Source organism: Tamandua tetradactyla, chromosome 1 (assembly GCF_023851605.1).
Source record: "Tamandua tetradactyla isolate mTamTet1 chromosome 1, mTamTet1.pri, whole genome shotgun sequence".
NCBI classification, from domain to species: Eukaryota; Metazoa; Chordata; class Mammalia; order Pilosa; family Myrmecophagidae; genus Tamandua; species Tamandua tetradactyla.
Genome location: NC_135327.1, coordinates 66809937 through 66823575, shown reverse-complemented (window position 1 = coordinate 66823575; position 13639 = coordinate 66809937).

The following is a 13639-nucleotide window of genomic DNA, read 5'->3' as shown; positions in this document are numbered from 1 at the left end:
TATGGAGGCAGGCACTGAGACTAGAAGAGGGCTCGGAGAAGGAGGCTGTTTCTGACATCCATGCTCAGACTTTATCCCTTAGTGGATCAAGGGGAATTTGGCAGCTATAGATTGCTTTCCAACTCAGTTCAAGGAGTGAACTTTTGCCATGTTGGCTCTCTGTGCAGACCCAACCTTTCAAAGCCAGCTTTGATATCCCAGCTCAAACAGGGTATTGACTCATTCATAAGAGATGAGAAGAACTTGGTGGGAGCAGAAAACAGCTTTGAAACAGATGGACATTTTGATGCAGCAAGCTCTATGAAACAGTCGTCATGGGGTGAGTGTGAAGAGATCAGAACCATGAGATTATCTCTTATTTTGTGTGTTTTGTTTTGTTTTTATGTAGATTTCAGAATTTTAATCTCCCTTTCTTTTCCTGCCCCTGGGAATTTGGCCTGGCCCATCCCTGTTTCCAACTAAGACCAAGTTGATACTGGTCTCAGCTGATGAGAAGTAGGATCAGAAAGGAGATTCTTTAGCTCTGGTAATCCTAGCATGGAAGTCAGGCTGGTAGCCTGGTGTCATGGTCAGGCTCATGTGTCAACTTGGCCAGGTGGCGGTACCTGTTTCTCTGGTTGGGCAAGTGCTGGCCTGTCTGTTGCTATGAGGACATTTCATAGAATTAAATCGTGATCATGTTGCTGCATCCACAGCTGATTGTATTTGTGATCAGCGAAGGGGAGTGTCTCCTGCAATGAGTGATGTTTAATCTAATACCTGACAGTCTTTTAAAGAGGATACAGAAGAGACAGTTGATCTTCCTGCTTTACCTGGCGAGCCTCTCCTGCGGATTTCATCCAAACCCTTCATCGGAGTCGTCAGCTTCACAGCCTGCCCTACGAATTTTGGACTGTACACTCCCACAGTTACGTGAGACACTTTTATAAATTTTATGTCTACAGATATTTCCTGCTGATTCTGATTCTGTAAAGAGCCTAGCTAATACAGCTTAGTACCAGAGTGATTTTTAAGAAACAGAATCTTAAAAATGGGATTTTATCATTGGTTTTCTACTCTGACTGGACTCAAAGGCATGAAAGACTCTGATTCCCATAATTAGAATGATACTGCCAGTCCATGGGGTGAGTTGGCAAAAAAGATAGTCAAAATATCACCATTGGATTCTTCTAATGCTTTGCTTGTACAAAATCAGATTGTAGGGGACAATGTTTTTGACACCTTTTTGGAGTTCTGTAGAAATAGGAGGTATAGAGACATTGACTGGTTGTTGTTAGATACGCTGTATACATTAATGAGTGAAAGGGATGGGCTTAAGGCTTCAAATGAGAAGCTTCTGTGCTGTCTGACATATGTAAACGTTTCTATAAATATCCTGAAGGAAAATTTTATTTCCTATAGCCGTAGACTTGAGATCTCTGAAAATCAGATTCATAATCTTATTGTTAGAGTAGCAACTTTACAATGTAAACTGAAATCTCAATCTTGCCTGGTATCTGCCATTTAAGTGAGGGCATTCATTGGAAAGGAGTGGGACCCTGAAAAATGGGATGGTAACATGTGGATTGATAATGATGTCAGTGAAGAGGTTGAAACCCTAGATCATGCTGAGTCTTCTCCAGATAACCCTGAAATAGTCTTCCCTGATAACCCTGTAATAACCTTCCCTGAGGACATAGCTGCCCCACCTCCAGCCTGCCCTGAGGAGTTGACCACCCAATCTCCACCTGAAGGGATTAGCCCTAGAGTGATTAATCATGTTTCACCAGATGAAATTGCAAATGAATGCCCTCAAGCAAATGGCTTTGAAGATACTTCTAATTCATTTCATGACCCATCATCACCACCCCTCATTTCTTCCAGACCTACAACTAGACTGAAGTCCCAACAAGCCCCAAAAGGTGAGGTATGTTATACTCCAAAAGAACTGTGTTTTTTTTTTTTTTTCAATTTATATAGATTGAAATCAGGGAATGTGTATGGCAATAGATTTTAAGGGTGTGGGTTAATGGTGGGAGGAATATAAAGCTGGATCAAGCTGAATTTATTATTTTGGGCCCACTAAGCAGAAATTCTGCATTCAATGTTATAGCTTGAGGAGTTAGAAAAGGCATAACTGTTTGGATGGTTGGCTGAAATATGGATCAAAAGGGGGTCAACATTACCTGAGGTTGAAATGCCAGAACTGCCCTGGTATAATGTAGATGAGGGGATCCAAAGGCTTAGAGAGATTGGAATGTTAGAGTGGATTTATCATGGAAAGCCTGCTCTTACACCCCAGGAATGTCTGGAGGATACACCTTTTATCAGAACTGTGAGAAATAAATTTGTGAGACTAGCACCATCATCCCTGAAGAGCTCTGTAGTTGCACTTCTCTGTGGGTCAGATATTACTGTGAGGACTGCTGTCACTGAACTGGAATCCTTAAACACAATGGGAATGACCCAATTCTGAGTTGGCAGAAGTCAGGTGGCAGCACTTAATCGCCAAAGACAAGGTGGATGTGGCTATCATAAAGACAACAGACTCAAAGCAGGAGTCAAAATAATCTGACTTGCAGAGACTTGTGGCATTGGCTAATAAGTCATGGGGTACCTAGAAATATAACTGATGGGCAGTCTACTAAATTCTTGTTTGAGCTGATAAATAAAATCATTCTAGGTCAAGTGAGCACAAGTCTAACTTGAATTACAAAAACACGGAATCATGGCCCCTTAATCAATTTCCAGACTTGAGACAGTTTACAGACCCAGAGCCCCTTGAATGAGGGGAAGGCCAGGTCCCTTTGGGAGAGGACCCTGTTTAACTGACACACATTTATACTCTTAATCTTCCTCCAAGCCTTCCCTAAGGAGACCGATGGCCTTTTACCAGGGTAACTGCGCATTGGGGAAAAGGAAATGATCAGATATTTCAGGGGTTATTAGATACTGGTTCAGAAGTGACAATTCCAGGAGGGCCAAAATATCACTGCGGTCCACCAGTCAGAGTCTGGGCTTATGGATATCAGGTGATTGATGGAGTTTTAGCTCAGGTCTGTCTCACAGTGGATCCAGTGGGCCCCCAGATCCATTCTGTAGTTATTTCCCCAGTTCCAGAATGCATAATTGGAATAGACATACTGAGCAGCTGGCAGAATCCCCACATTGGCTCTCTAACTCATGGAGAGAGCTATTTTGGTGGGAAAGGCCAAGTGAAAGCCACTAGAACTGCTCCTACCTAGCAAACTAGCAAATCAGAAGCAATACTGGATACCTGGAGGGATTGCAGAAATTACTGCCACTTTTAAGGACTTGAAGGAGGCAGGGGTGGTGATTCCCACCACATCCCCATTCAACTCTCCTATTTGGCCTGTGCAGAAAACAGATGGGTCTTGGAGGATGACAGTGGATTATCTCAAGGATGACAGTGGATTATAAACTCAACCAGTTGGTAACTCCAATTGCAGCTGCTGTTCCAGATATGGTATCATTGCTTGAGCAAATCAATGCATCCTTGGTACCTGGTATGCAGCTATTGATCTGGCAAATGCTTTTTTTCTCAATAGCAGGTAGTAAGGACCACCAGAAACAGTTTGCTTTCAGCTGGCAAGGTCAACAATATACTTTCACTGTCCTACCTCAGGGGTATATCAACTCTCCAGCCCTATGTCATAATCTTGTCCGCAGAGACCTTGATCATTTCTCCCTCCCACAAGACATCACACTGATCCATTATATTGATGATATCATTTTGATTGGACCTAGTGAGCAAGAAGTAGCAACTACTCTAGGCTTATTGGTAAGGCATTTGCATCTCAGAGGATGGGAGATAAATCCAACAAAAAAAAACAGGGGCCTTCCACCTCAGTGAAACTTCTAGGTGTTCAATGGTGTGGGACATATCAAGATATCCCTTCTAATGTGAAAGATAAGTTGCTGCATCTGGCTCCTTCTATACCAAAAAAGGCACAACACCTAGTTGGTCTCTTTGGATTTTAGTGCAACATATTCCTGTTTTTGGTGTGCTACTCTGGCTCATTTACCAAGTGACAAAAAATGTTGCTCATTTTGAGTAGGGACTTGACAAGAGGAGGCTCTGTAACAGGTCCAGGCTGCTGCTCTGCCACTTGGGCTATATGATCCAGCAGATCCAATGGTGCTGAAAGTGTCGGTGGCAAATAGAGACACCGTCTGGAGCCTTTGGCAGGCCCCTATAGGAAAATCACAATGCAGACCCTTAGGATTTTGGAACAAAGCCTTACTATCTGCTGCAGATAACTACTCTCCTTTTGAGAAGCAGCTTTTGGCCTGTGACTGGACCTTAGTAGAGTTGCCACCAAGTTGCCATGAGACCTGAACTGCCTGTCATGAGCTGGGTGTTGTCTGACCATTGAGCCATAAAATTGGGCATGTACGGCAGCACACCATCATAAAATGGAAATGGTATATATGAGATAGGGCCAGAGCAGGTCTGAAGGCACAAGTTACATGAGGAAATAACCCAAATGGCTATGGCCCTGTGCTGGTTTAAAAGGATATATGCCCCCTAGAAAAGCCATGTTTTAATCAAAATCCCATTTCATAAAGGTAGAATAATCCCTATTCAATACTGTATGTTTGAAACTGTAATCAGATCATCTCCCAGGATGATGTGATTTAGTCAAGAGTAGTTGTTAAGCTGGATTAGGTGACGACATGTCTCAACCCATTTGGGTGGGTCTTGATTGATTTATTTGAGTCCTATAAAAGAGGAAACATTTTAGAAAATAAGAGACTCAGAGAGCAGAGCAGAATGACATAGCCACGAGAAGAAGAGTCCACCAGTCAGTGACCTTTGGAGATGAAGAGGGAAAATGTCTCCCGGGGAGCTTCATGAAACAGGAAGCCAAGAGAAGAAGCTAGCAGATGACACCGTGCTCACCATGTGTTTTTCTAGATGAGCGAGAAACTGTGTTAGCTGTGTGCCTTTCCACTTGAGAGAAAAACCCTGAACTTCATCGGCCTTCTTGAACCAAGGTATCTTTCCATGGGTGCCTTAGATTGGACATTTCTATAGACTTGTTTAATTGGGACATTTTCTCAGCCTTAGAACTGTAAACTAGCAACTTATTAAATTCCCCTTTTTAAAAGCCATTCTGTTTCTGGTATACTGCATTCTGGCAGCTAGCAAACTAGAACAGGCCCCCACTCCTGTCACATTACCTTCTGTTTCCCAGATCAGAGTTATGGCCTCTTGGGGAGTTCCTCACAGTGAACTGAGGAAGAGAAAACTTGGGCCTGGTTTAGATATGGTTCTGCACAATATGCACGTACCACCCAAAAGTGGACAGCTGCAACACTACAACCCCTTTCTCAGATGTTCCTGAAGAACAGCGATGAGGGGAAATCCTCCCAGTGGGCAGAACCTAGAGCAGTGCACCTGGTTGTTCATTTTGCTTGGAAGGAGAATTGGCCAGAGGTGCATTTGTATTCTGACTCATGGGCTGTTGCCAATAGTTTGGCTGGATGGTCACGGACTTGGAAAGACCATAATTGGAAAATTGGTGACAAAGAAGTCTAGAGAAGAGGTATGTGGATAGACCTTTCTGAGTTTGCTAAAAACATGAAGATATTTGTGCCCCATGTGAATGTATACCAGAGGGTGACTTCAGCAGAGGAAAGTTTTAATAATCAAATGAATAAGATGCCCCGTTCTGTGGATACCAGTCAGCCTCTTTCCCCAGCAACTCCTGTCATTGCACCATGGACTCACGAACAAAGTGGTCATGGTGGTAGGGATGGAGGTTATGCATGGGCTTAGCAACATGGACTTCCACTCACCAAGGCTAACCTGGCTACAGCCACTGCTGAGTGCTCAGTCTGCCAGCAACAGAGACCCACACTCAGCCCCCAATATGTCACCATTCCCCAAGGTGACCAGCCAGCTACGTGGTAGCAGGTTTATTACATTAGACCACTCCCTTCATGGAAGGGGCAGCGATTTGTTCTAACTGGAATAGACACATACTCTGAATATGGGTTTGCTTTCCCTGCACACAATGCTTCTGCCAAAACTATCATCTGTGGACTTACAGAATACCTTATCCATCATCATGGTATTCCACACAACATTGCTTCTGATCAAGGAACACACTTCACAGAAAATGAATGTGGAAATGGACGTGCTCATGGATTTCTCTGATCATACCATGTTCCCCATAATCCCAGGGCAGCTAGATTAATAGAATGGTGGAATGGCCTTTTGAAAACTCAGTTACAGTGCCAATTAGGTGGCAATATCTTGAAGGGCTAAGATAATGTTCTCCAGGAGGCTATGTATGCTCTGAATCAGTGTCCACTATATGGTGATGTTTCTCCTCTAGCCAGGATAGAGGTCCAAGAACCAAGGGGTGGAAATGGGAGTGGCACCACTCACTATTACCCATAGGGATCCATTAGGAAAATTTTTGCTTCCTGTCCCTATGACCTTGAGCTCTGCTGGTCTACAGGTTTTAGTTCCTGTAGGAAGTGCTTCCTACAGGAGAAACAACAATGATTCCATTGAACTGGAATCTAAGGCTGCCAGCTGGCCACTTTGGGCTACTCATGCCCCTAGATCAACAAGCCAAGAAGGGTATTACTTTACTTGCTGTGGTGATTGACCCTGCCTATCAGGGGAAAATAGGGCTGCAACTACACGATGGAGGTAAAGAAGAGTTTTCCTGGAATATAGGAAATCCCCTAAGGTGTCTTTCAGTACTACCATGCCCTGTGATTAAAATCAATGGAAAATTGCAACAACCCAATCCAGGCAGGACTACCGATGGCTCTGAAAGTTCAGGAATGAAGGTTTGGGTCACCCCACTAGGCAAAGAACCATGGCCAGCTGAAGTGCTTACTGAGGGTAAAGGGAGCATGGAATGGGTAGTGGAAGAAGGTAACAATAAATATGAACTACAACCATGTGATCAGTTACAGAAACAAAGATTGTAATGCTGTTTTGCTCATGTTATAGTATTTAAGTTGTAAGATATGAAATTTATGGATGAATATTATCCAAGGATTTGCACCCTATTCTGGGGAGATTTAATGTATTTCCAGTTGTGTATAGGAAAGTTGAGTACTGTTAGGTGAGGAAAAAACTGTGTCTTTTATTGTTTTCTATTTAGAGATTAAGTATGGTTTAAGGTGATGTGTATAGCTACGAATTTGACAAGGGCTGGACTGTCATGGTCAGGTTCATGTGTCAACTTGGCCAGGTGGTGGTGCCCTTTTGTCTGTTTGGTCAAGTGTGGGCCTGTCTGTTGCTATGAGGACATTTCATAGAATTAAATCATGATCATGTCAGCTGCATCCACAGCTGATTGCATTTGTGATCAGCCAAGGGGAGTGTTTTCTGCAATGAGTGTTTAATCTAATCCCTAAAAGGTTTTTAAGGAGGATTCAGAAGAAACAGTTTCTCTTCCTGCTTTGCCTGGTGAGCCTCTCCTGTGAATTTCATCCAGACCCTTCATCAGAGTCATCAGCTTCACAGCTTGCCCTATAGATTTTGGACTCTACATTCCCATGGTTACATGAGACATTTTTATAAATTTTATATCTACAGATATTTCCTGCTGACTCTGATTCTGTAGAGAACCCTAGCTAATATACCTTGTAATTGCTACCTCTACATTCTTTCCATTGCCTGAAACAGAGGGCAAAAGTACATAAGCTATTGTCATCAGAAGAGTTTGGGCCCTGGTATAATTCCATGCCTGTGTCTTTCAGAACCTTTTTTTAATTACAATACTCAGAAACCCATTTTGAATAAGATTAAGCAAAGAATCAGCTTGATTGGCATGTTGGATCACACAGGATGGAGGGGCAGTAGTCTCAGCCATGAAAACTCGGCCAGCATCCCTCTCTGTCCCTCCTCCTGCTTCCCTCTATGGGTAGTCCTATGGTTTCCTCCTTCAGAGGAAAATGGCCATATGTTCCATTCTTCCAATCTATCACTGAGCTGGAAATCTCCAGGTTAAATAGGACCACCTGGCCCAAGCCTGACATTTTCACCCTGTGTTCAGGGAAGCAACACTGGAAAGCCTGCTGAACAGGCAAAAGCCAACAGCCTTGGCCCTCATCCCAGGCGAGCCAGTCACCCCCCACCAACTGGCTTTTCTCCTGAATTTAGCAGATACCAATCCTATACCAAAGATAACAGGACTGGAACCAAGTGTAAAAAAGTAAGGGGCAGCTACCCAGATCTGTGGGATAATTTTATTTTGAGATTTTGGTATCCATTTAGACTCCCCATCATGGGTTAATCCTGGGTTTTGTCTCCTATTCTATGTGTTCAAGTTCAAGCGTACCTGGCTTGGCAAAAACTATTCATGCAACAGCATGGCTTTGCTGTCTTTGGGATTACGCTGGTTTGAAAATATTATATCCTCTAGAAAAAGGCATGTTTTAATCCTGATCAATTTTGTGGAGGCAGCCATTTCATTAACCCCTACTCAGCACTATAGGTTGAATACTTGATTAGATTGTCTCCACAGAGATGCGACTCGCACAATTGTGGGTATTAATCTTTGATTAGAGAGGGAGATGTGACTCCACCCATTCCACATGGGTCCTGATAGTTTACTGGAATCCTTTAAAAGAAGAAGTATTTTGGAAAAAGTTTGAGAGCCATGAGAGAGCCACAAGAACCACGAGAGCCCACACAGCCAGAGACCTTTGGAGTTGATGAAGGAATACACCCCCAGGAGAGCTTCATGAAACAAGAATCCTGGAGAGAAGGATAGCAAACATCACTATGTTTGCCATGTGCCTTTCCAGTTGAGAGAGAAACCCTGAACTTCATCAGCCTTTCTTGAGTGAAGGTAACCTCTTGTTGGTGCCTTAGATTGGACGTTTTATACCTTTGCTTTAATTGGGATATTTTCACAGACTTAGAACTGTAAACTTGCAACTTAATAAATTCCCCCTTTTAAAAGCCATTCTGTTTCTGGTATATCACATTCTGGCAGCTAGCAAACTAGAACAGAGATCCTCCTTTCATCTAATTTTTAGCTTCTGGTTATTCCTTGCTAACATGTCAGGTTTGGTTTTGGTGCTTCATTCAGGGTATTTTGTTTACTTTAGAAGGAAGGTCAGTCAGGAGTCCTAGAGGCAACCATATGGTTGGACTTGGGCTCTCCTTCTGGGAAGTCTCCCTACTCCCACCTCCTGGGGTCTCACTTGCTTTTCTGCTCACCCCACTCCCACCTCTATGTCACTATCCTGCTCTTCTAAAAAAAAAGTCCCCAAATCTGGCACCATCAGAGCTTAGCCTGGGACCTATCCTCTTTCCCCTTTACTAAGCCCACTTCCTCCAACTCCATGGCTTTATGGCCCCAAGAGCTGGCAGCTCATCTCTACACTCACCCACATAACCTCTTTTCATGACTGCCTCTCACACTCGACATGTTCAAGACTGAATTCTCAATTTCTGCCACCCTCCCAAACGAGACAAAATGCTTTCTCTTCACCCTTCTCATCTCAGCATGCATAGCCAACATCCACATCCACACAGTTGCTTGAAATAGAAGCCTTGGAGCCACCCTGGATGCTTCTGCTTACTGGCACTTTGTACATCAGTGTCCCAGAGGGTATGCTGAGCCCCACTACTGTCACCGGCTACCATGGCTCAGCCATCCCCATCCACACAGCCTCTTACCTGCTGCTCTAGAAGCCACCTATAATCTCACCTCTCATTCCTGCTCCACCCTCTATAACTGTTCTGTATATGGCCACCTGGAGAGTCTTTTTAAGCCACATCCCTCCTACTCAAACTCTTCATCTTATTCACACCACACCTAGAATAAAATAATCCTTTTCCTTCCAGTCAAGAGACACAGGGCCAATCAGAGTTTGGGTAGAGATGTGAATGAAGCTAATTTGGATAGGACTCAGGTAAATCAGAATACAGGGTAAAGAATGATATGGTCCATATTATAAAACCTCAACTTCTGTGTGGGACCAAATGGAGAGATCTTTATTTGGTACAAAATTTGTACTTTAGGTAGTGCATTACCTAATTTAACTTCTATGGTCAGTTTAGTTGAACACCATGAGTACGTGGAATCTTGAATATGGCATGAGATTTCGTTGGTTTGCCCAGGTTAGTGTGATGCCCTGATATATCCCAGCATAATTTGGGCAGTGAATAAAGAAGTATTTACCAAGTCCCCTTGGGGGACTAGGGAGAAAGGAAGAAATTCGGAGAATTTCTGATATTCTCACAAGCAGTGGGGACAACCAAATCAGTAGGCTGATCCCTGATCTCAGGGGTTCACCCCTATGAAACTTATTCCTACAAAGGAGAAGCTAAACCTACCGATGGTTGTGCCTATGAGTCACCTGTTGAGAATCTCTTTCATTGCCCAGATGTGGCCTCTCTCTCTAAGCCATATCTGCAGGTGAACTCACTGCCCTGCCTCCTACAATGGATATGACTCCCCAGGATGTAAATCTCCCTGGCAACGTGGGAGAAAAATTCCAGTATTAGCCAGAATCCAGCAAGGGATCGGGAAAGCCTTTTTAACCAAAAGGGGGAAGAGAGAAATGAGACAAAATGGAGTTTCAGTGGCTGAGAGATTTTAAACAGAATCGAGAGGTTATCCTGGAGGTTATTCTTATGCATTGTCAAGATATCCCTTTTTAGTTTATGGTGTATTGGAGTGGCTGGAGGAAAGTACCTGAAACTGTTGACTGTGTTACAGTAGCCATGATTCTTGAAGATGATTGTACAAAGATATAACTTTTTTTTTTTTCTCAACCAACATTTATTTAATCACGATTAAAATAGCTGCTCCAACAAGATCAGATCAGGTTTAAAACATAGCTTTTCTGGGTTACATAACATTGCCAAACTGGCACATTACAACTTTTGGGCCCTCAAAAAGACATGCTTTCAAAATACAAAACACATTCACTCCATCAATTTAACCATTTCAATTCAATTCAAAAACAATAAGATGTTAAAGCCACTAAAAATTCTCAACAAAGTGAATTATACACATCTGCTCTAAGGCAAAAATTCTCCTCTGGCTCTGGAACTGTGAAATTTAGAGCAAGTTATCTGCTGCCAATATACGTAAGCAGGACATTCATGGGATACATGTTTCCATTGGTATAGGGAGATATAAAAAAAATAAAATGGGGCCACTGTACTCATACAGTTCTGGAAACCTACATGCTTTCTCCATTAGATTTAAAATTCTGAGAGACATATATCCTTTGGGCTTTAGAAAGCAAATTTTAAAAAAAGCACAGGTATGGATTTTAGTTAAAATGTTTCCTGGGCACATACAATTTCAAAGCACCACATTCCACACTCTGCAACCCAGAAAGACCTGTTCTTTCTATAGGCAAAGTACATTCATTCCATTAAAACATCCTCCCAAAATTTAAGCCATTTTAAAAGCAATGCTTAGTCTAATCAAAATTGGTTATGTGTGCCCTCTGCCTGAGTACCTGTGAAATCTATAGAAGCATATACAGTGGAGTGACAAGAATAAAATAAACACTTCCACTTGATTGATAGGTGAAAGGAAAGCACAGTTTATGGTTCCAAACCCTGAATGACATACTCTATTACATTTCAAGTTCTGAGAGTCATAAACATAATGAAATTTTGTCCTCAAAGACTGATGAAGTGGGAATTTTATCTCTCCAAAATGCTTGTGCAACAGCCATGCTCTCTGTAAACACAGGAGTGAAATCTCCAACCTCTCAGGACTTTGAGATTGTGGTCTGACTCTGACAGCCCCACTGAGAGCAGATGACTGATACTCTCCAGCATCACATCTCTGACCAGCCTTCTCTGGGATGAATCCAGCATGACCCACTCTGCCTGAGTAAATTCTATAAATACATCTTTCAATTTCACTAACTCCAGTGGTTGCATGGTCAACAGCTCAGCTGACAATTGTCTTCCTCTGGGTTTACACTCATAACAAGATAAGCACCAGGTAAGCAAAAACTGCACGTGGCCCAAGTACTCCACGAGTTATGGGGGCCTCCTCCGTGGGTCCCACAGGAATAAATTGCAAAGATATAACTTTTACAATGTGACTGTGTGATTGTGAAAACCTTGTGTCTGATGCTTCTTTTATCTAGGGTATAGACAGATGAATGCAAAGATATGGGTAAAAAATAAATAAATAATAGCAGGGACAAAGGATAGAATAAGTTGGGTAGATAAAAATACTAGCAGTCAATGAGAAGGACGGATGGGAGTATGGTAGGTATGCGGTTTTTCTTTTTTCATTTTATTTCTTTTTCATGAGTGATATAAATGTTCTAAAAAATGATCATGATGATGCATACACAGCTATGTGATGATACTGTGAACCAGTGATTATATATCATGTATAGAATGCATGTATGTGATGATTTATCAGTGAAAATATTTAAAAAATAAAAGAGGGGTGGGGCCTGCCTCTGCCACTCTCCCCTCACCCTCCATGCTGCAGCCATGCTGGCTCACTTTGGATCCGTCACACAAGCCAGGCTCTTTTCGCTTGAGGCCTTTGGGCATACAGTTCCCTTCACAGGAAATGCCCAGCCCTCCCACCCCCCACCCCACCCCCACCCCCACCCCACCCCCCACATCCTCATTCTTGTCGCAGGTGAGCTCCACAACAGACTGGTGTTGCCTAAAGCAAGGCCTGGCACCTTCTGGTGCTCCAGAGAATCAGCTGAATTAGTGAATGGTATTAACAATCACTAATGTTTATTAAGCCCTTCTCACATGCAAGGCATTGTGCTGGTTTATCTATGCAAATGATTGCATTTGATCTCCAACAACCCCCATGTTATGGAAGAAAAACCTGGGGCTGTGAGATCCATTGACTGTCCATCACATGGTCAGCAAGTGAAGGTGCCAGGATTTGTCCCACTCTGACCCCAGGGCCTGTGTTCTTAACTATGAGACTTCTGGGCCTTACTGATGGATTTCTTCCCAACTCCCATCTTGGATAAGGATGACACAGCTGTAACACTCTCAGGCTCCTCCTGTTGTCTTGGAATGGTCTGTACCCTGTGTTGTGTGTCTAGTTTCAACCACATTTTAGCAGTTGGATTATATTAGAGAGGAAAGGAACACAGCCAAATGAAAATGTCTCTGCAGAAGGGCTGGAGGAGAACCCAATTCTCAGAGTGTTCTCCAGATGCTATTAGCCCATCCCACAGTCCTCCTGTAGGCAGACAAATATAATGACTCAGGAACTAGATCTTTTATTTTTCTTTCCTTTTTTTGTAATTTCAGGCTGCCAAGCTGAGTTTACAAGAAATGACAAGTGTTATTTACATGTCCCTCAAAAAGCCAGGACTGGCCTGGACTTCTGACAGAGGAAAGAGGTGAGGTGTTTTTCTGGGGTGATGACAAAGCTACCTCAGGGAGCAATTGTCATCAACATGCAAGGTTGCTGGTAACAGAAGATGCTACCACTCGGGTAGACTGCTACCAGGGAGTCCTGATCCATAGTGCTGGTCCAAGCCCTGGCTGCAAGACAACTTCCCAGGTAAAGGACCTTCTTGGAAGAGCCCAGACTCCCACCTCCAGGGCACGCCGAAGGTCCACCAGTGCATGCACCAGCGGGACAGGCCCTTATGTGCTGAGTGCAGAATAGTCTTCACCTAATGCTCCAGG